The sequence below is a fragment of the Tamandua tetradactyla genome, chromosome 4 (genome assembly GCF_023851605.1).
Source record: "Tamandua tetradactyla isolate mTamTet1 chromosome 4, mTamTet1.pri, whole genome shotgun sequence".
Taxonomy (NCBI): Eukaryota; Metazoa; Chordata; class Mammalia; order Pilosa; family Myrmecophagidae; genus Tamandua; species Tamandua tetradactyla.
The window spans coordinates 106825976-106849821 of NC_135330.1; the positions used below are offsets into that span (position 1 = coordinate 106825976).

The 23846-nt window shown below is 38.5% G+C and overlaps 1 protein-coding gene across 2 annotated transcripts in view; it reads right to left on the reverse strand.

Annotated features, from left to right (window-relative positions):
- Positions 1-23846, reverse strand: part of RNASEH2B (ribonuclease H2 subunit B) — a 64673-nt gene that overhangs the window by 40000 nt on the left and 827 nt on the right. The gene's annotated exons all lie outside the window — the stretch shown is intronic.

The following is a 23846-nucleotide window of genomic DNA, read 5'->3' on the forward strand; positions in this document are numbered from 1 at the left end:
CTCCATAATGAGAAAAAAAGTCACTTATTGGGAGAAGGTATTGATACTGGACATAGATGTCAAAAATAGCAGACAAGGACATTTAAAGACAATATTTCACATGTATAAACAGTTAAATAGAGCCATAGGAGATTAAAAAAAACTTCAAATTGAATTTCTAAATAAAAACGATAATATCTAAGATGAAAACTACACTGGATAGGATTAATGGCAGAAAAATGATTAGTAAATTTAAAGACACAGTAATAGAAACTATAAAAGATGAAAACACATGGGAAAAATAATTTTTAGGAAACATAAAGTGCCTTAGTTGAACGTCCTAATATATGTGTAACTGGAGTTACTGAAGGAGACAAGAGAGGGGAAGAGAAAAAAATATTTAACATAAGTATGGCTGGAATGTTTCCAAATTTGATGAAAATAATAAACCCACAGATCAAAGGTCAACAAACTCAAAGCAAAGAAAGAGGAATAAAATTATACCAATATACATTATCATCAATAATTCAAAACCAATGATAGAAAATCTTAAGTCAGGATGAGACCACAAGTAAGCAGCAGCCTGGGACATGAAAGTTGGCTGGGATGGACATAAGATACAACTGGAACTATAAATCTCCTTTGGTCACCTACTGCATGTCTTTTTGTGAGTGTAAAGCCAAAGGAAGAAAGTTGTCATCTGAGATATTGACAATGCAACCATAGGAGTTAGTGACAGATGTAGCTGTAGATGTCACCCAAGAAGAGCTGGCATTGCTAGACACATCCCAGACAAAGCTGTTCAGAGACGCAATGCCGGAGAATGTCAATTATTTGGTCTCTGTGGGATGTCAGGTCTGCAAATCAGATGTGCTTTCCCATTGGCACAAAGAGAGGATGTGTGGGGAGAAAGAATGGGATTTCTCCAAAACCAGTGTCCAGCAGATATCTCATTCTCAAAAGAATTCCTTTCAAGGATACAGATTGTACAATAGGACTGACTATAAAAATACAGAAATGGATAGCACAATTCTACCTAATTGTAGCACAATAATGTTAGTACACTGAATGAAGGTGAATGTGAGAATGATAGAGGGAGGAGGGCTGGGGGCACAAATGAAACCAGAAGAAAAGATGGATGATAAAGACTGAGATGGTATAATCTAGGAATGCCTAGAGTGTACAATGATAGTGACTAAATGTTCAAATTTAAAAATGTTTTTGCATGAGGAAGAACAAAGGAATGTCAATATTGCAGGGCATTGAAAATAGATGGTCATTCATATTTTAAAACTTTAACTTTTGTGTGAGACTAAAGCAAAAATGGTTTATTTGGTACAAAATTTATATTTTGACTAGTGCATTTCCTAATATAACTTATATGGGCAGTTTAATTGAACACCATAAGTACATGGACCCTTGAATAGGGCATGAGTTTGTGTAGGTTGTCCAGAGTGATGCCCCAATAAATCCCAGAGTGATTTGAACAGCAAATAAAAGAGTATTTGCAAAGTCCCCTTGGGGGAATGATGAGAAAAGGGAAAATTCAACTTCCCAATGTGGAGAATTCCTGATATTCTCCTAAGCAGTGGCGACAACCAAATCAATAGGCCAAGCCCTCAATTTTCGGGTTTGTTCATATGAAACTTATCCCCGCAAAGGATAGGCTAAGCCCACTTAAAATTAGGCCTAAGAGTCACCCCCAGAGAACCTCTTTTTTTGCTCAGATGTGGCCACTCTCTCTCAGCCAACACAGCAAGCAAACTCACCACCTTTCCCCTCTCTACATGGGACATGACTCCCTGAGGTGTAGACCTCCCTGGCAACGTGGGACAGAAATCCTAGAATGAGCTGGGACTCAGCATCAAGGGATTAAGAAAACCTTATCAACTGAAAAGGGGAAGAGAGAAACGAGACAAAAATAAAGTGTCAGTGGTTAAGAGATTTGAAATGGAGCCAAGCGGTTACCCTGGAGGTTATTCTTACACATTTTATAGATATTCCCTTTTTAGTTTAAGGAATATTAGAGAGGCTAGAAGGAAGTGCCTGAAACTGTAGAGCTGTGTTCCAGTAGTCATGTTTCTTGAAGATGAATGTATAATGATATAGCGTTTGCAATGTGACTATGTGATTGTGAAAACCTTGTGACTGATGCTCCTTTTATCTATGATATTGACAGATGAGTAAAAAATATGGATTATAAATAAATAATAGGGGGAACAAATGTTAAAATAAATTGACTAGATTGAAATACTAGAGAACAATGAAAGGGAGTGGTGGGGTATAGGAAAAAAAATAAGGGGAACAAAGTTTAAAATCTATTGAATAAATACTAGTGATCAACGAGAGGGAGGGGTAAGGGGCATGGTATGTATGAGTTTTTTTCTTTTTTGTTGCTATTTCTTTTTCTGGAGTGATACAAATGTTGTAAGAAATGATCATGGTGATGAATATACTAATATGGGATGATACTGTGAGCCACTGATGGAACCCCATGCACAGAATGTTTGTATGTTAAGAATGTGCATGTTAAGAATGTTCATATATATAAGAATTCCTTTCAATGTAATCATTTGCAAGAAGATTCCAATCTCAGTTCCACAATGACTCAACACGCATTAATTCCCATGAGAAATAAACCATATTTAAGAAAACAACTAGGAAAAGTCCTCAGTGACTAGTCATCTTTTCGCCAACATAAGCAGATTCAAACTAGGAGTAAATTAGATGAATGCCACAGAAGTAGCTAAAGCCTTCATTAAAACCTCTGACCAAAGGAACTGAAACTGAATATAACCCATATGAATGCCTCTGGTGTTGGAAAACTTCCATTAGATCTTCTGACCTTAGACAACATGAAAGAACACGCACTGGAGAGAAGCCCTGTGAATGTAATTTATGTGGAAAAGCCTCCAATCTTCTAATCTTCAAAAACATGAAAGAACTCACATTGGAATGAAACCCCATGAATGCCATCTATGTGGGGAAACCTTCAGTCAATATTATCTTAGACAACATGAGAGAACACACAACAGAGAGAAATCCTATGAATGTAATATATGTGGGAAAGCCTTCTGTCATTGTCCTGCCCTGAGACAGCATTAGCAAATTCACACTAGAGAAACACCCTGCTGAATACCATGCATGGGGGAAAGTCTTCTGTCACTGATCTACTCTCAGACAACAGAACTCACACTGGATAGAAACCCCATGAATGTCATTTATGTTGAAAACCTTCATTCATTATTCTTCTCTTAGTACACATGAAAGAATGAAACCAGAGACCCCTAGAATGTTATCTATATGGAACAGCTTTTCCTCATAGTTCTGCTCTCAGGCAACATAGTAGAATGCACAGTGGACAGAAGCCATAAGAATATCACCTCTATGGGAACACCTTAATTTTTCTATGCTTAAACATGAATATATTCAAATGGGAGAGGAAGCCTATGAAGGTCATCAGTGTGGGAAAGCCTTCATGCAATATTCAGACTCGGATGGAATTAGAGAACTAACACTACATGTTTTGAATATGGAAAAGATTTCAGCCATAGCTTTAAACTTCAAACACACCAGAGAACTCACTGAAGAAACACTATGCTTGTAATCAATATAGTAGTGCTTTTAGTCTTCACTTCAGTACTATTTCAGTTAATATAAGGACATTTCTATAGGAGAGAACACATATGTCATCTTTGTAGCAGAAACCTTAGTAGTTGGTCTGATGATATAACATCTGAGAGAACTCACAATATAAATCTCATTGAAGTAGAAAGTCCTCATCTACCCCTCTAATAAGCAAGCAAGAGTAATCATATCTCAGGAATTCCATGTCTGTACTCAATATGGGAGTACCTTAATTTGTAACTTAGTCTTTAAATAAGTCAACTCCATTAAAAAAACAAAACAAAACAAAACAAAAAACCACCAGGGTGGCTGGAGGAGGTGATGGGAAGACACATTATGTACAGATGAACAACGCTAAAGATGACCGCAGCTTTCTCATCAGGAACAATGCAAGCCAGAAGACAGTGGCGTAACATTTTTAAAATACTAAAAGAAAACAGCACAGATCTAGAATTCCAAATACAATAAAACTACCTTTGAAAAAAAATGAAGGTATTTTTCGGACATACAAGAGCTGAAAGGCACGCATCATACTATATGTAAAGTGGTATATCACTTGAAAGAAAAATGTAAGTTAAACAAGTATAAAATAAGCCCGAAAGCATCCACCAAAATTAAAAAAAAAAAAAAAGAAAAATGTCACTAGGACAACAAAGAAAATGAAATAGAATTTTTAAAAAGCAAAAAAACCTCAGTCCAAACGAAGGCAGAGAGTTAACAGGATACAAGGAATGGATGAGACAGAAAAGAAAGAGCAAGATGAGTGACTCAAACCTAACCACATGAATGATCACATTAAATGTAAACGGTCTAACTACCTCAATTAAAAGGCAGAATTTGCCAGGTTGGATTTAAAAAGACAAAACTGTATGCTGCCTCTAAAAAACATACTTCATTAAATATAAAGGTGCAAGCACGTCAAAAGTAAAAGAAGATATATCATACTAAAAATAATTTAAAATAAGACGATATGGTTATATAACAATGCCAAAGGATATTATCAGGGATACAGAAGATCATGGCATATGATAGAAGGATCAATTAATCAAGAGCACAAAACCATCATAAACGTTTATGTAACCTAATACAGAGCTTCAAATTTAATTAGGAAAAACTGATACAATTTCCTTCTCTATCCCTGAACTCTGGCAGCCACTAATCTCTTCTCTCTCTCTACGATTCCGACTGAGAATGTTACAGAACTGAAACCACAGATTCAATTTTACGAATCTCTTAAGAATTTCCTTTCTGCAAATTATTTCCGGATAAAAATGTAAAGGATCAAGTTTAGCATTATTAAAAACTTATCCAAAAACATAAAACAAGTTGTGGTTTCCTCTCTTTTCCCTGTGTGTTTCTCACTTTTCCAGCATCATGTATCTTCATTAAATGTCAAGACACAGAAAAAGTGACCACTTTCTATTTCAGCAATACATCACTTATTCATATTTAACTACTAGATCTTTCAACTTCAACATGAACTGTTGTTTCCTTTTATTTCATTTTTTTTTAAATAGAAAACTGGTTCTAATGATCCTTACTAGTTCTTCAGCTTTCCCATTGCTCCAGAGTTTAAAGCAATTCAACATTTACAATTTCAAAAAACTAAAATATATATATATAATAGCTATACAAGGGAACTAGTATTTCTATTTTCCCAGTAAGAGCAGCTGTTAAGTTCAAACCCTGAGAATTTCTGGAATTACTAACTACAAATAAATACTGGCATTAATGTGTTATGTTGCTGATACCAGTGTTCTCCAATTAATGCTTTGAGATATACCAGCACAGATAACACTAAAATGTCTATTCTGTAGTCGAGGGAGTCATTTTTTCTCACATTATGCAGAAAAACAACTTGCTGTTAGATTGACTCTTTTAACACAGAATTCAACATGAGATGCTTTACTCAGGTTGTTTTGCCTTGCTCTAGCTATATATAGATTGTATTTCAAAACTATTCTCTCCTGTCTAATTCACGTATTCATTAATCAAATATTGATTAGCAAAAATTGACCCAGTCCATGCCCTTTTGGAGCTAATGGACAATTCATGGAAGTGACAGACATTAAATCAAATAATCACATGCAAAAATGACATTAAAATGTAACAGTGAAGCAGAAATACATGAACTATGAGACTATGATGGAGGGTATACCCTAGACAAGGAGGTCTGTAAGGCTTCCTGTGCCTAGTACTGGCTAAGGTCTTTGCTTTTATGGCCATGGAGTCAAAGGAATTATTCATTTATTTCACAACTAAATCTTTAGCTGGTTCCTGGGGCTAAACCCAGTCCACAGATGGTTTTGTTTGATACACGCATTGTAAAAAATTGAATTAGGTGCTGATATTTGAAAATCAGATGATTTTGTTTAAATTGCAGGCTTCAAATACATATTTTCCCTTAATACGAAAAAATTATTAGGCAAATATTTTTCCTGGCAAAAGCAAAAGACCTGGCAACAATAAACGCATACTCTCAAACTCACCATCTCTAGTTGCCCTCAGCCTGCTTTAACATCTTGTGCACTCATTTCAAGGTTGGATAATGGTCAAAGGCCATGTCTGTACTTGCAAAACTGCTTTCTCATTTGCTACATTCCACGCACCCAGGGCAGGACCTGGTAAATGTCAGGCACCAAATAAACCACCATTTCATAATAAATATTACCCTCTTACTGGAGCTTTTTCTGTTACCAATTCTATGTCACCAGTTCAGGTGCCATTCTAGGTTGTGAATAAAACAAAGCCCCTACCTCCACAGGATGACATCTAAAACATCCCTTCATCTTCCCTCGCCTACCTCTCATCCACTACAGACCATCAATTCCTATGTTTTGCTCTCAAATCCCAATCAGCCAGTCTCCACAGTAAAGGGAATAGAACCCAGATCAGCTGGAAACTGGAAGCCTGGGGTCCAGGACTGTGCTGTTCAGTAAGTAAAATGAAAGCCACAAATGTGACCCACTTATGTAATTTAAGTCTTTTAGGAGTCACAATTAAAAAAAATAGGTAAAATTAATTTTAATACTATATTATTTGATCCAATAATATTTTCATTTTGTAATCACCCCTCTCCCAGGAGCAGGGGAGGGGGATACCCTTGCCTTGCTAGCTTTGCAACAATTTCCACTGAAGCTGATACCTGCTAACCGGTTTTCCAGGGTAGCCCCCATCCCTCGCTGGTTGATAGAAGTTTCCACTTCCTTCTTCTTAGACCCTCCACCTCCTTATGTATATTCATAAGAAGCTTGTTTTCACTGGAAGATGAGTTTCTGTTTTGGACCATCCCAGCAGAACCAGCTCTAACTAGCTTTAGCTGCAATGAATGTGTAGTAATTGCAACCCTGACCTGAGAGTTACTTATGCTTCATTATAACAGTAAAAATCACAACCCTGGGAAGAATTTAACCAGTTTTGTAACATGTGATGTGTGTAGAAGCATGTTCTAGCATGACTTAAGGGACATGCTCCCTTAGAAACTGCCTGTGATATCTACATGGCCTCACCCCATTCCTTCCCCTACCCCTAAGACAATTCCCAAATTAGCAGATAAAAACCCACTAGCTTAGCAGTTTGGGAGACTGATCTGAGGCTTGCCACTGATCTCCTCGTTTGTGGACTTCTCAAATGAGTTCTTTCTATTCCCGAAATTCTAGTGTCACATATTGATTTTCTCACACATTGGGCACAAGAGCCCATTAAGGTGGCAACAATTTCAACATGTGAAAGATACTAAGGTATGCATGATGACTGAACACTTGAAATGTGGCAAATTCAAAATGAGATGTACTGAAAGTATAAAATATACACTGGCTTTTTTTTTAATTTTTAAAAAAACCTTTAATATATAACCCATATACTATAAAATTCATTCATTTAAAGTGTACAATTCAATGGTTTTTTAGTATATTTAGAGCTGCGAATTCATCATTTTCATTACCCCACAAAGAAACTCCATATTCATTAGCAGTGACTCTTCATTTCCCTCTTCTCCCAATTACAGACAACCAAAACGGGTCTGTCCATGGATTTGCTCTTTTTGGACATTTTATATGAATGGAATCATACAATATATGGTCTTTGTGACTGCCTTCTTTCACGTAATGTGATGCTGTCAAGGTTCATATGTTGCAGCAAGTTTCAGTACATTTTTATTACCAAATTATATTCCATTGTATGGATATACCATGTTACCATCCATCAGTTGATGGACATTTGGGTTACTTCCACTCTGGGACTATTACAAATAAGACTGCTACAAACATTTATGAATCAGTTCCTTGTGGACATACATTTTCATTTCTTTTCTTTTGTAATTCCTAGGAGTAGAATAGCTAAATCATAGGGTAACTCTACGTTTAACGTTTTAAGGGATGACCAGGCTGTTTTCCAAAGAGTCTGCACCATTTTACATTCCCACTAACAGTGTATGAGTGTTCTAATTCCTTCATATTCTTGTCAACACTTGTTATTGTCTGTCTGTTTAATTACATTCATCCAAGTGAGTATAAGGGGTGGGTCATAGTTCTGATTTGGATGTCCTTAATGACTAACCATATTGGGCAACTTTTCATGTGCTTATTGGTCATTTTAATATTTTCCTTGGAAAAAAAATGTTTTGCTCATTTTTAAATTGTGTGGTCTTGTTACTGAGTAGTAAAATTTCTTTATATATTCTGGATGCCATTTCCTTATCAGATATACGATTTACAAATATTTCCTCCCATTTTGTGGGTTATGCTTTCACTTTCTTGATGGCATTGTTTGCAGAGAACAGTTTTTAATTTACTATAAGTTAAATTTAAGTTTCTTTTCTTTTGTTGCAATTTCTGTATCACATCTTAAAAAAAAACAATGTCTATTTCCAAGACCAAGAGGATATAGTCCTAGAGTTCAATAGTTTTAGCTTATACATTTAGGTCTTCGATCCATTTTGAGTTAAGTTTTATGTATGGTATAAGGTAGAAAGGTATCTAAATTCATACTCTGGATGCAGATAGCCAGATGGCCCAGGACCATTTGTTGAAAGGACTATTCTTTCACCCATTTAATGTCCTGGCACCTAACTGACTACAATTGTAAGGCGTTATTTCTGAACTCTTGAGTCTTTTCCATGGACCTAGATGTCTATCCTATGACAGAACTACATTATCTTGATACCTGTAGTTTGGAGTAAATTTTGAAATTGGAAAACACGAATCCTCCAATTTGTTCTTTTGTAAAAACTGTTGTGGCTATTCTAGATCCTTCGCATTTCCATACAAACCCTGTAGGATGAGTATGCCAATTTTTACCAAAACAAAACAAAACTAATTGGGATTTTGATAGGGATTGCATTGAATCTGTAGATCAATTTGTGAAGAGTTGTCACATTTACAATATTAATTCTTCCAATCTATGTACATATGATGTTTTTACATTCATTTAGCTCTCTTTCACTTTATCTGGAAATTCCTTATGGGAAGTTTTAAAATTGCTAATTTAATAATACTCTTACTTGCTATAGGTTATTCAGATTTTCAATTTCTTTTTGAGTCAATGTCAGTAGTTTGTCTTTCTAGGAATCTGTCCATTTCATCTAAATTAACTTGTTGGCATACAGCTATATTCTGTTATAATCCATTTTGCCTCTATAAGGTCACTAGTGATGTCCCTTTTATTCCTGATTTTAGAAATTTTTTTTATTCTTTTATTCATGCTCAGTCTAGCTAAAGCTTTTGTCAATTTTGCTGATCTTTTCAAAAGAGCTTCACTGATTTTTGTTACTTTTCAATATTATTTCACTTATTTATGCTGTAATAGTTATCACTTCCCTTCTGTTTGCTTTGGGTTTAGTTTTTTTTTTTTCATGGTGTTAAGGTGGAACTAGTTTATTAATTTGGTTTCTTTCTTCTGTCTTAATATAGGCATTTACAGCTGTACATTTCCCTTTAAGCACTATTTTAACTACATCACATATGTTTGGGTAAGTTGTGTCTTCAGTTTCATTCACCTCCAAGCATTTTCTGATTTCCCTTTTGACTTTTTCTTTGACCCACTGATTATTTAGGATGTGTTGCTTAATTTCCAGATATTTTTTAATTCCCCAAATTTGCTTCCATTATTGCCTTATTTCATCTCACTGCTTTGGAGAACATATTTTGTATTATTTTAATCCTTTTAAATGTATTGCATCTTGCTTTATGGCTCAGCATATGGTCTGTCCTGGAGAACGTTCCATGCTCACTTGAGAGGAATGTGTGTTCTACTGTTGTTACTTACAGAGTTTTTCACCTGCTTTGTTTGCTTATACTGTTGTTCAAGTCTTCCATTTCCTTGATGGTTCTCTGTCTAGTTGTTTCATCCATTATTGAAAGTGGGTTATTACAGTGCCCAACTATTATTATTGTGTTATCCATTTCTCTCTACAATTCTGTCAGTGTCTGCTTCAAGTATTTTGGGGCCTGTTACTGGGTGCATATATGCTTATAACTGTTCTATCTGCCTGAAAGACTGACCCTGTTATCATGAAATACCCTTTTTGTGTCCAGTGAATTTTTTGTCTTACATTCTATTTCATCTGACCAGCTCTCTTTTGGTTATTGTTTGCACTGCATGTCTTTTCCATCTTTTTACTTTCAAATAATTTGCATCTTTGTATCTTTCGAATCTAATGTATACCTCTTGCAGGTAGCATTCTGTCAGATCGTGGCTGTTCCCTCCATTTCAGCTCTCTGCCTTTTAATAGAAGTGTTTAATTCATTTTGTTTAATATAATTACAGATAAGGTAGAAATTATACCTGCCATTTAGCTCTTTGCTTCCCTTAAGAATGTCATGTCATGATTCATCTATAACTTCTTTTTGTTGGATTAAATAGATATCTTCTATTGTACCATTTTGATCCACTTGCCATCTTTCTTACTTTATATTTTTTGGGGAATATTTTCTTGGTGGTTGCCCTGGGAATTACAATTAGCATTTTAACAAATGTAGTTTGTATTAATACTAACAAATTTCAACAGTGTAAAGAAATGTTCATGCGGTACAGACCTTCTCCTCACCCCTTCTCAACGCTATAATTGTCATATAAGTTAACCATCAGCTCACCAATACAATCACTATAATGATAACCTGCGAGTGAATCTCATTTTAGTTATTGCACTTCTCAAATCCAGGATTTATATCTGGTTCTTTAAAAATATCTACCTTTCTGTTGAAATTCTCTTTGGTGAGATGTCGTATTTTCCTTTCATTCTCTGGACATGGTATCCTTTAGTTCTTTGAATATATTTACAGTAGCTGATTAAAGTCTCGTTGACAAAGTCTAACACTTGGGCTTTCTCAAGCAGCGCTTCTATTTAGTGTTTATCCCCCTGTGTGTGGGTCCAACTTTGCTGTTTCTGTGTGTATCTCATAATTTCTCAACATTTTACATAATATAATGTGCTAATTCTGAAACTCACACCCATCCCCCAACTCTCCAACATCTGTTGTGCTATTTCTTGTCACCCTATGGCTGTTACTGCTTATTTAGTCTATGGGGACAGAGTTTGTATCCCCTGTAGTGTGCAGCCACTGAAGTCTCTGCTCTTTTAGTTGGTGGTGAACTAATTGGTCAGAGATTTCTTTAAATGCTTCGAACCAACTTCTCCCAACCTGTGCTGAGGGCCTGTGTGTAAGTGCTGAATCACACCTTCAACACTCGGGCACTCTATACTACTACCCTAGCTTTTACTTACAACCTGCCCAGGATCTCAAAGTCACCCAGATATGAGACTGGGGGCCTGGCCTTCGCACAAACATCTCGTTCCTCCCAAACCTTCATTTTAAGACTCTAGCCATGTTCTTATTTGCCCCAACTGGTACCATCACCTCAGCAGCTGTGATTTTTAACAACTGCCACTTACTTTTCCTGAAAAATGCCCCGAGGATAGGAATTTTCCTGCAAAGTGTGCTCTGAACCCCAAGACAGGTCAAATAATGACAATGCCCACAAATGGTTTTTTCCCAGGGAGTTGCAGATCAGGGCAAATAGAGACAATGCTCTTGGGATGGGACTTTTGAGATACTCCAACCCAGTCTACCCACTCCAGTGGCTACAAGGCTGCTGATTTTTACAGCCACTACGTCTGCAAGAGTGCTGGTTTTCAAAGGTACCAGAGCTGAGGAAAAAGAGATGGGAATAGTTCAAGTTATAATGCCACAAACCATGCTGTTCTCACCAACATTCATCAGTTTTCTTGAATAAATGTTCCTTGGATTTTTGTAATTCTCTGGTCAATTACAGAGGTCTGAAAAAGTTTTATTTTTGACAATTTTTACTAGTATTTCCATTGCTTTTATGCAGAGGATTTACCCAGACTGGAATTTGATGGCTTAGTATGAAAAAAGAACTCACATTTTTATAATACCCCTGGATAAATGTGTTAGTCTATACCTTGCCTGAGGCACACAAAATTACTTGTGACTAAGAATTAAAGCCTCTCTCAAAGTTAAAGAGTTTTTATTTTCATCTAAATTCGAAAGCTCTGGATCATCCCCTGAGATAGCTTCTCACCCATCAGGCTTAGACATTTCATCCTGTTTCTTTTACTCTCAGACTTGCATCTACAACAGTTGAGGAATAGCTATGCTAATTAGAAAAAATCTGCAGTTGGTCATGAGCAAGAATCTGTAAAAAGAAGGGGAGTGTAGAAAAGGTTTTTCATTTATAAATATTATTCCAGAGCTAACATTTTAAACTATGGTATCACAGAGGAGATCTTGATCTCGAGCCCCACCCTTCCTAACTCAGAAAACACACACTGCAGCTCTGAAGCACAATAACTACGCTGGACCAGACTGTTCTATGACACAAATGTCTCAAATTCACGGGTTGAATTGGCTCCCACTCCAACCCACCTAGTACACCACAGGAAGGAGGAAGAAAAAGGCAGGATCAAAAACTTCATAAAAGAACGAGAGACATTTGTTGTGGAATATATGAAACCTCCGGCGGTGAAGATGAATAAAAGTAATGCTCCAGGTGGTGCAACGGTGGCTCAGTGGCAGAATTCTCGCCTGCCATGCTGGTGACCTGGGTTCGATTCCCGGAGACTGCCCATGCCAAGAAAAATTAAAAAAAAGGTCATGCTCCTATTACAGATTACAGTCTCCTAGACTTAACTCCATGTACTCCCCTTTTATTTGTGATATTTCAAAGCTTAAAAATTAGGGCAACCTGAAACTGCAGAGCTGTGTTCCAGTAGCCATGTTCCTTGAAGATGACTGTATAATGTTACAGCTTTCGCAGTGTGACTGTGTGATTGTGAAAACCTTGTGTCTGATGTTCCTTTTACCTACGGTATGGACAGATGAGTAAAAAATATGGATAAGAAATAAACAAATAATAGGGGGCACAAAGGTTAAAAAAAATTGAGTAGATTGAAATATTAGTGGTCAATAAGAGGGAGGGGTAAGGTATATACGAGTTTTTTCTTCTTTCTTTTGCTGGAGAGATGCAAATGTTCAAGAAAATGATCATGGTGATGAATACACAACTATATGATGATATTGTGAGCCACTGATTATAACCATGTTAAGAATGTTTGTATGTCAAGAATGTTTGCATATTTGTTGTTCATAATAAAAAAAAACTAGGGCATCCTTATCAGAAATCCAATTATTTTCTTCCATTGAGTAGGTTGTCTTTTTACTTTCATGATAAAGTCCTCATGATGCGGTAAAGTTTTTAATTCTGATGAGTTTTTTTGTTGCTTGTGCTTTAAGGTGTAAAGTTTAAGAAACTACTGCCTAACACAAGGCCCTGAAGATACTTCGCTATGTTTTCTTCTAGGAGTTTTATAGTTCCGGTTTTTACGTTTAGATCTATGATCCATTTTGAGTTGATTTTTGCATTTGGCGTGAGGTAGAAGCCCACCTTCATTCTTTTGTACATGGACATACATAATTACTATATAACTGGGCAATCTTACTACTCAAGGTAAGATCTAAAGCAGGGACTCAAATATTTGCACAACGATGTTCACAGAAGTATTATTCACAACTGCCAAAAGATGGAAGTAACCAAAATATCCATCAACTCACGAATGGATAAATAAAAGGTGTGATATACATACAATGGAATGTTACCCAGCCGTAAAAACAAATTAAGTTCTGATATATGCAACATGGATGAACCTTGATGACATGTTGAGGGAAAAAGCCAGAAGTAAAAGGACAAATTATTGTATGATTTCACTGATAGGAAATAACTAGAATAAGCAAATTCATAGAGTCAGAGCTACCATTTGGGTTGGTCATAAAGTCTGGTAATTATTCTAAATTATTCTAAATTATTCTAGGTGGCGTCACAACATAGTGAATGTAATTACTGACATTTAACTATATATGTGAATGTGAAATATATGTGAAATATATGAAAGGAAATTTTAGATAATATATATGTTACTAGAATAAAAGCACCACAGTGACCCCTATTATGAACAATGGACTAGAGTTAATAGTACAATTATAAAAATGTTCTTTAATAAATTATAATAAATGCCCCACACTAATGCAAGGTGCTAATAGTGTGGTATATGGAAACTCTGCAGCATATGTATGCTTTTTCTGCAAACCTACAACTTTTCTAATTAAAAAAACAGGGCACACAGCATGTATCAAGGCACAAACTTAAAGCATTTTGCAATTCTGAAAAATTTACCACGAAATATTGTATAAGCAAAAATAGTATCTTCATTCCATAGTTTATATAGTATGGATTTATTATACAGTTGATATGAAGTCATTTATCAACCAGTTTTTTAAACTTGGCAGGCTCCTTTTCATTCCTTTCTTGATTAAGACAAATTTCTTCATATTGTTTAAAATTCAAGGACATGAGACAGGAAATAGAAAGCTACTTTTTTGCCAAGTGCTCTTATGACCTGGAAGTCATGACCCTGGCGGATTTTTGTCTCACAGTAGATAAGATCTGAGAAGCACATGCCCACTGTTACACAGAGAAGAAAGTACAGAAACTATAGCCATCGATCTTATTATTAGACACCATACCAAGACTATTCTGATTTCTTAAGAAGATTCAGTAGGAAAAGTAAATAAATAAGCAAAGGCATTTAGATGATCACTGCCATGCTCATGCAAGTCAAACAAGTCCCAGTTTATATTCTTTAGACTTCAGCCATTACAACATGCTCAGAACCTCTAGTTCCTCCTGCCCTGACTGCCAGAGATACTGCCTTGGAAACACTCGCTAAGACACAACACAATGCATGCACATGCACATGCAAAAATCAGCATGATTTTTAAGTTAAATGCTGCACCCAGGTAGGCCAATTTCAGTAAATAACTATATGCTTTCCTTTCCCAAAACATTAGCATTGCCAGCAAAGCAATCTGGGTCATTTTCTTGGCTTTGAGATGCACTCTTCCTTCAAAGGCTATAGAAGGCTAGAGAGGCATGCAATTAGGAAAATATTTCCAAGTAATAGGTTCACCTAAGTGTAACTTTTTTTTTTGAAGTGGTGAGAGATAAAGAACAAAACCAAACAGAAAGCTGGCCTTCATCAAAACCATGAAAGATAAAATCTTCAGTCTTTCAGGTCTGTCCCTGTCAGTAGCCACGTTTCCTGGGATGGCCTGTGCACCAAAGGAGCTGATGGAAAACTTCAGGTTCAAAGCCAATCAACTCTGGCAGTAACCTTCATTCAGAGGTAGAGTTAAATGCTTGCAGCATTTGGGAAGCAGGAAACTCTAGGAGAGATAGAAAGGGCAGACCTGTATGGGAAGTCCAATAGCAACTGGTAGTGCTGCAGGACAGGAGGCGTGCCTGTTGCCCAGTCATTGAGCTGATGGGAGGGTGGAGGGGACTCCTACCCTTCCTGGTCTCCCAGCCTTTCCCACAGTGGGGGGACAGTGCCACTCTGACTGCAGAGTGGCGTTTGGCGCACAGCAGGGTCCTGGAGGAGGACTTAGGTGAGCCGGCAGGCTGAGTCACTGCATTCCCACTGTCTACTGAACAGATCTGGTTTCTGGATCTGTAACATGTGGACAATAAAGCTCCCCTCACCTGCTTCCCAAGGTCACTGTGAAGGTCACATGCAATGGCATAGTGAACGTGTACTGCAAAATTATAAGAACTGGAAGACCTAGGAGCTGGGCTTCCTAAAAATTATACAGAGTGTTGATAAATGAAGGCAGGTGCAAGTTACAGCCAGAATCCAACATTTCAGACAAATAAGCCTCTGCCATCCCTATACTCAATCTAGGCAGAGAGGTGGCAAAGAGCTGAGAAACTGAATGCCGGGCACAGGCAGTCGAGGCCATGTGTGGCTAAGGCTTCTGGCCAGAGCTCAGAGCTCCCACGCTGCCTTTCCTGTGCCCTCTTCCTCTTCAGGAAAAGTGCTCCCTACCCTTGGGGATCCCTCTGCCTCACTCCCCTCCTCCCGGTAGTTCTGGAGGAGGCTGCACCTCCCTGGAGACAGCCAATTGGGGAAGAGGCTGCAGGTGACCACAGAGGACCTTCATGAAGAGAAGGGGGCCCCCTGGTAGACGAGGGAGATCTGAGGTTTGGTTGCAGCAGGCAGCCTGTTTTCCATGAAGTGGAGGGAGGAGGTTGAGGAGAGTGAGTTAACATTCAGAGAGGCAGAAACCCTTGGTCTGCTGAGGACAAGTCACCCTAGACCTTCAGCTGTCAACAATCCCATCCCCCCAGCACACAGCTGTCCCTCCCCAGGAACATGGGGCCTTGCTAAGAGCCCCTTAGAAGTCTAATCCACATCCTAGGCACATGAAACCCACTTTCAAAAACTAGTCATCTTCATTCAGTGTTTTAACATAATTACATTACAATTAGGTAGTATTGTGCTGCATCTGAGCTATAGTTTTTTTTTTGTTTGTTTTTTATATATATTTTTTGTATTTCTTATTTTTATTTTTTTCTCTATATTATCATTTTATTTTTTTCTGTTGTCTTGCTATTTCTTTTTCTAAATCGATGCAAATGTACTAAGAAATGATGATCATACATCTATGTGATGATATTAAGAATTACTGATTGCATATGTAGAATGGAATGATTTCTAAATGTTGTGTTAGTTAATTTTTTTTTAATTAATTAAAAAAAAAAGATTTTATGAAAAAAAAAATACACCACATAAGATTTTACTTAAAGGGGAGTGGTGCTAATGTATCGGAACTGTGCTTTCTGCATGATTTTTCTGTAAACCTACAACTTCTCTAATCAAAAAAAAAAAAAAAGAATGCACATAAACACATAAATAAATGGAAAATGTTTCTTTAAAAAAAAAAACACTTGCCAGGACAGAACTTTAAAAAAAATAGAGAGAGCTTTTCTTACATCCTGTTTGTTCTGTGACTATAACCTTTTCTTCCACCAAATCAGACCTTTGCTGCAAGCACTGCTGCAAGACAGTCACTAAAGGAAAACCCAGCTACCTCCAGGATAGGTCCAATAATAATAAGTGTGTCACAATTTAAAAAGACTTACCATCTTAATAGGAACAGCAACCACAACTATAAAAAAAAAAAAACAAAAAACTAGTCATCTCTGTATTAAGGCAGATTCAAGGCCCATTCAACCTGGCACCTCATTACGGAAAGTGCCCCAAGGGATGTTCTGTGTCGAAATCTTTCACAACATCCTTACTTGCCTCTGAATTCATCTCTAGTTTTTCTCTGCTGCACCTAATTGTCTTTCCAGCCACCCCTGAAGACCATCCATTCCAAACACATACTGTCTACCTTGTGGAGCAAAACCTATTTGACCTGTTTTTTTTTTTTAATTTTACATGGGCAGGCACCGGGAATCGAACCCGGGTCCTCTGGCATTGCAGGCAAGCATTCCTGCCTGCTGAGCCACCGTGGCCTGCCTATTTGACCTATTTTTTACGATTAAATTAATAAACTCATAATAGGCCCTTCAGTGCTCAAAGTAGGAGCTCTGCATCTTCTCTGTCTTTCTGCTCACATTACTATGTAAGTTTCTGTCTTTATCTAAATTAGAAGGAAAATGTCTCAGGCCTTGGTTCTACATTCAAACTGTCCATTCCTAACTGTGTGTGGACGAACAGTGGACAGTACCAGAGCTCTGCCACCCATTTCTGTGCAGCATCCTAGAAGCCCCTGGCATCCCGGAGGACTCTGGGGAGTGCCACAATGAATAAGAAGGAAAATAAACAGTGAAATAAGGGATGATTAGAATGAGAGAGCATCTCAGGACACTGGCATTTATTTGGTGATACACACACCAAAGACTGGAGAGAAATCGCTCCAAAAATGTTACTTCTGGGTGATAGGATGATGGCTAAATTCATTTTCTCAATGTTCTTCTGCATTACCAAAATTTTTACATGGACATATATTACTTCTCTAATTAAAAAAAAAGTTATTAAAAAGAAAACACTTGAGAGAAATGTGTAAATGAAGAGAAATCTGTTGAAAACAGATTAAATGAGCCACAGAAGAGAAGTGTGTAACCACTGAGGGCAAGGTGGTTGGTATCGGCAGAGAGCCTAGCAAAGACGGCTGGGACTCAGGGCCACGGAGGAAATCAGCTCCGTGGGGAAGCGGAGGCCTGGTCAACCTGTCCTCCCAGATCAGACCATAAAGCACCAAAACATGCAGAAGCTAATCCTTACCAGGGAGCTTGCTTTAACAAATAATCATATCAAGGGTAAAAAAGTCAGCTTTAAAGATATTTTAAATCTCCCTGGCAACGTGGGACAGAAATCCCAGGATAAGCTGGGACCCAGTATTAAGAGATAGAGAAAGCCTTCTTGACCAAAAGGGGGAAGAGAGAGAAATGAGACAAAGTGTCAGTGGCTGAGAGATTTCAAACAGACTCGAGAGGTTATCCTGGAGGTTATTCTTCTGCATTATTATATAGGGATATCCCCTTTTAGTTTATGATGTATTGGAGTGGCTGGAAGTACCTGAAACTGTTGTGTTGTGTTCCAGTGGCCTTGATTCTTGAAGACAACTGTAAAACTATATAATTTTTACAAAGCTATATTGTATAACTCAATAGCTATTAGAATGTGACTGTGATTGTGAAAACTTTGTGTCTGATGCTCCTTATATCCAGGATATGGACAGATGAGTAAAAAATATGGATAATAAATAAATAAATAATAAGGGGGACAAAGGGTAAAATAAATTGGGTAGATGGAAACACTCATGGTCAGTGAGAGGGAGGAGTAAGGGGTATGGTATGTATGAGTTTTTTCTTTTCTTTTTATTTCTTTTTCTGGAGTGATACAAATGTTCTAAAAAACTATCACGGTGGTGAGTACACAACTATGTGACATTGTGGGCCACTGATTGCACACCAGGTATAGAATGCATGTGTGTAAAGATTTCTCAATTAAAAAAAAAGATTGATGAAGGTAAAAAAAGGTATTTTAAAAGCAAATATAAAGGAACTTTTGAACAAAAAAAACCCCGCAGTCCTTAGTGGCAAGCCCCACTCTTCAGAGTCCCTGGGAAAAGGCTGTATTGTGAAGGTCTGGGCCCAAGGGCCACTGCTAGGAAGCTAAGGGCCACTGAGGGGACAGCACACATGAATGCACCCCAGCAACTGCCCGCAGCGGGGCTTCTGTGCATATCTGTGTGAAGAGGACAACGGAACCAATCATTGTGAGAAACATGTGGATGGTCGGAGGGGTCTCTGCATAGTACCAAGCATGCACTGCACTGCTTCCTAAAGGAGAGGCCCGGAAGGAAGTCTTCCTGAAGGAGGTGACCCTGGAGCTGAGTTTTAACCCAGGAGAACTCTGCCAGGCAGAGAAAGTGGGGAAGAGCAGGAAGGGGGATCAAAGAAAGAATCTGGGCTGGAGCAAGTGGGAATGGTTTGGCTTTGCAGAAACTCAAATCGAATCAAATTTTGAAGAAAAGTAAGTACTTGGAGAGAAATGGAGGGGAGTGGAAAGAGGACAGTAGATGTAAAGCTACTGCAGCAAGATATGTGAGATATTCATTCTTTCAATAAATATGTATTGAATACCTATCTACTCTGTCTCAGGTCTGCGGCTAAGAGTTTGAGGTACAAACAGAAAGCTCAAGTGTAACTCGAACCAACAGACCCATGAGATTGGCACTGTTCTTACCTTAGCAGTAGCTTTGCAATAAGTAATTTCCCAAGGACACAGCTAACAAGCAGCATATATCTACTTTTCAGGTATGCTTTATTACGTGCCAGGCTTTAGAGAGCACTGAATGAGTTGTTTGTTTTTTTACCAGATATATGGAAGTCATAAGTTCTTACTTATAAATGTCCCAGATCTTTTGGAAAGATTACCAGTGGGGCAGAAGACGAGGCTCCGGTAACAGTATGATTACACCAACTGGCAACTGATTAGTCCGTCCACTGCAGAACGTGCTCAGATAGCAAGGGGAGCCGGCCAACGGCCATCTGAGAAAGCGCTCCCTCCAGGAACACTAGACTCAGCATTCGTGTGGAAAATGTCAAATACACTCCAAGCTGGAGCTTGGCAAGCTCAGAGACTCCCACACTGCTGATGCCTGCGGGGTCCTCTTCAGTAAAATGAACTATCTTCCAAGAAGCTGAGCATAATTATTCAGTTGTCTTAAATCAGCACTTGCATAGGCCAGGTCCCCTACTGCTTGCCAAGTTAAGTGTGGTTTGTCCCATCAGAATAAGCTCTTTTGAAGGGTAGGAAGCTTTCAGCCTACAAGGTGTATTTCTAAATACAAACACACACATGTATGGATAGTTTTACAAAGAACAACAACAACAAAAAAAACCTCATTTTTTTTCTGAGATTAACTTTCCTCCTTAGGGGGAAGGGAGGAAAAATTTTTATTTTAATTTTTTAGGGTCACCGAAGAGTCATTTAGGACTACAATAGTTCTTCCTTTGCTATACACTTTATTACCATTTTTTTGTTTTCCAAAAAGAGAGGTTTCTCTTGGGGTCATAAGCTACATCAACAAAACTAAAATCAGAAATAACATAAATATAAATTTTCCCCATTGTTAAATAAAAAAACTAGTTTTCCATTTTAAATTTGATTTCTTTCTTTTTTTTTCTTTTAGGTGCACGGGCCAGGAACTAAACCCAGGTCTTCGGAAGGCGAGCATGATTTCTTTTTTAATGATTGAATTAGAACAGTTCAAAAGTGCTCATCCATACAATGCTCTCACATCTATTTTTACATTGTGCTAGAAACACAAATCTGATAAATCCTGTGACTACTATGTGCCTATTATCGTGGATAAATAAGTTCATTATTGAAGTTGAAATGTACAGCCCTGTCTACAGTTGGCAGGCCTAGGATTCTTCAGAAATAACCCAGTCTCTATCCTCCCCCCAAAACTGGCCGTGAATTATGCTATCTGTGGAAAAAATTAACAATTACTACCCTTCCTAAAACACCTTTTAACACATTATTTTGTACAATACACAGGGGATGATTTTATCACAAATCATGCCTACAGTTGGAGATGCGCTCTGACTGCCAACCTGATCGAATATAAAGGATGTTTAAATTGGCCTAAGTGGACCCAAATGAGTATCTTTTGGGTCCTGAGGTCATTTCCCTTTATTTTCCCTGACTTCACACGCAGAGTCTCCCAATGTTTTAACATTTCCTTGGAGATGACTAGGTAACGGGGTTCAGCCCCCATAAGCAATAAACAGAACATTATACCCTATCTACACCCGGTGAATTTGTTCTTGGCTTCCTTTTCACAACTGGGTCCACCCCAAATCAACAGAACTGACAGTTGTATAAAACTTGGACTACAGAAAAATAGAAAACATATGACTTGAACATTTATTTTTAGAAAAGCAAAAGGATGGAAACTCCAACCATATTCCAAAAAGTGGTGATGTTAACAATCCCTTATAACTAAAACTGCAAATAGCCTATAGTACTCCCAGGCCATCAAGGAGAAATGGCCATCCCAAACAACAAGGCACGCTTCCCTTGCTGAAACGGGCAGCAGTCCTGTCTCCACATGTCCATGAAAATCAAGGTCCCAAGTCTTCACATCTCACAAGTACCCCTGCCAAATTCCAGCCTGTGTTTATCTAGTATATTCAGCTTTGCCAGAGATAAGGAAAACCAGAGAGTAAGAGATCTAAATCGTATTTTTTAATACATTCTTCAAGATATAACACAATGCACATGGTAGGCAACTTGATGAAAAATGTGAATTAAATGTTGGAAAAGTCTCATGGCAAAGTCAGGTGACTTTACTTCAGTTTCCGATATAAATATCTTCAATGTTCTATTGGCCTGTTGGCAATGTGCTCACTTATCAGTATACAGAGTAAGCCCTTCATATCCCAGAAGTTTTCTAAGATGGAGCCTCCATCAAATAATTCTGAAAAATTCTATATGAACTCTTTTCTTACTAAGCCCCTCCCCCCCACACTATGGTGTTCACTCTTCCTCTTGGGTGACTAACTGCATTGACTTCCCACCTGTGGGGAGTGTGGGGGAAAATGACCAATACCTCTGTGAATTCAGGCTCCACACCCCGTGCTTATGGGAACTCTCCCCCCTCGAAAATTCTGGCCCAAGACAGACAGCTCAACCAATCTCCCCGTCCTAAACCTGAATCCCAAACCCAAAGCTAAACCTTACCTCCCAATGCTAAACCTGAATCCTAAACCGAAGTCCTACGTCCCAAGTTAAACCTGGGGCCTTCCGGTCCTAGTTCCCAGGACACCTGACCCACAGCATCGGGAGTATCTGGGAACTTGTGAGAAATGCTCATTCTCGGGCCCACCCCGACCTAGTGAATCCAACCCTCCGGGGTGGGGCCGGACTCCCCTGGGTTTTCTGATACTCCCAAGCCTGAGAACGGCTGTTCCACAGCAGGAGCCACAGAAGCATGCTTGTGGACTTACCCTGGGAGCCTGCAGGTGGCACTGAAGGCCAGCCAGAAGGATGACAGGTTAGAGCCCTGCCCACTTTCACTGTTCCAGAACCGGCCTGACCGACCCTTTAGTTTCCTCATCAGTTATTTTCTTCATCAGTTCTTTACCAGCGGCTTAGGCCGCCCTAAGGTCACAGTTCCTTATAGCTCTGAACAAGAACAGGGCTGAAATTCTCCTCACAGCACAGCAGTGGACATTTTAAACCTACAACTGTCAGGATTTGATTGATATTTAGGGTCTTAGGCATTTAAATACAGTGAGGCTGCAAACACACTTCAAGAATGAAGCTGTTGGGCGGGCCGCGGTGGCTCAGCGGGCAAGAGTGCTTGCCTGCTATGCCGGAGGACCCCGGTTCGATTCCCGGCCCCAGCCCATGTAAGAAACAAACAAACAAACAAACAAAATATAATAAAACAAGAAAATGTTTAAAAGATGTTTCCCTTTCTTCCTTCCATCCTTCCTTCCTTCTCTCTGTCTTTCCTTCCCTTCCTCCCTCTCTCTTTAAAAAAAAAAAAAAAAAAAAAAAAAAAAAAAAAAGAATGAAGCTGTTAATGCTGAGTAAAACAGAACAGAATAAAAGACTCAAATTACCCTCAGTACGGGGATCTGAATGATAACCCTATATTGCATTCTGAAAGAGTGATTAGAGTTCATAACCTTTAAATCCAATTGCACTGATGTGGCGGAAGTGAGAAGGGAGGATTTTTCTAATGTAAAGCATGTAGAAAAGTAGCCCTTTGGCAGAATTAAGCTGAAATCTTGAATTTCACACTATTTTACTATACAAGCATCTCTAGGGAGCACAGGGCACCACAGGAAGGCTCACTCACTCACGGGTGGCGGGAGTGTAAATTGGTACAACCACTTTGGAAACTGTTCGGCAGTATGTAGAATACTGGAGAAGAGACAGTATGCATATTTGGACAATGAGATACACCCGAAAGCAAAACCACAAAGCCAAACCAAACCACTTCCCCACCCAACATGGATGGACCTCACAATTTTGAGTGGAAAAAACCAGAGGCAAAGGGGTACACATTTCAGCTGACCCCAATCTCTGGCGACCGGTGGGCCTGGAACTCCGGTGGCTGAGAACAGCTACTAGTTTGAGGGGAATGTGTCAACACACCATTCATTAACCACCTAAACTGCACGCTGTACTCACTGCATTTTTCTACGCTAAATCTCACAAATACGGTCAACAGCAGATTGCCCTTCTTTCCAATGTCACACCATTAAACATATCCTATACAAAAGCCAAACCTTTCTGCCTCACACTCTCTAACCACTACCTCTGACTCGGTAGCTTATCGGGTTGGGGCTTTCTC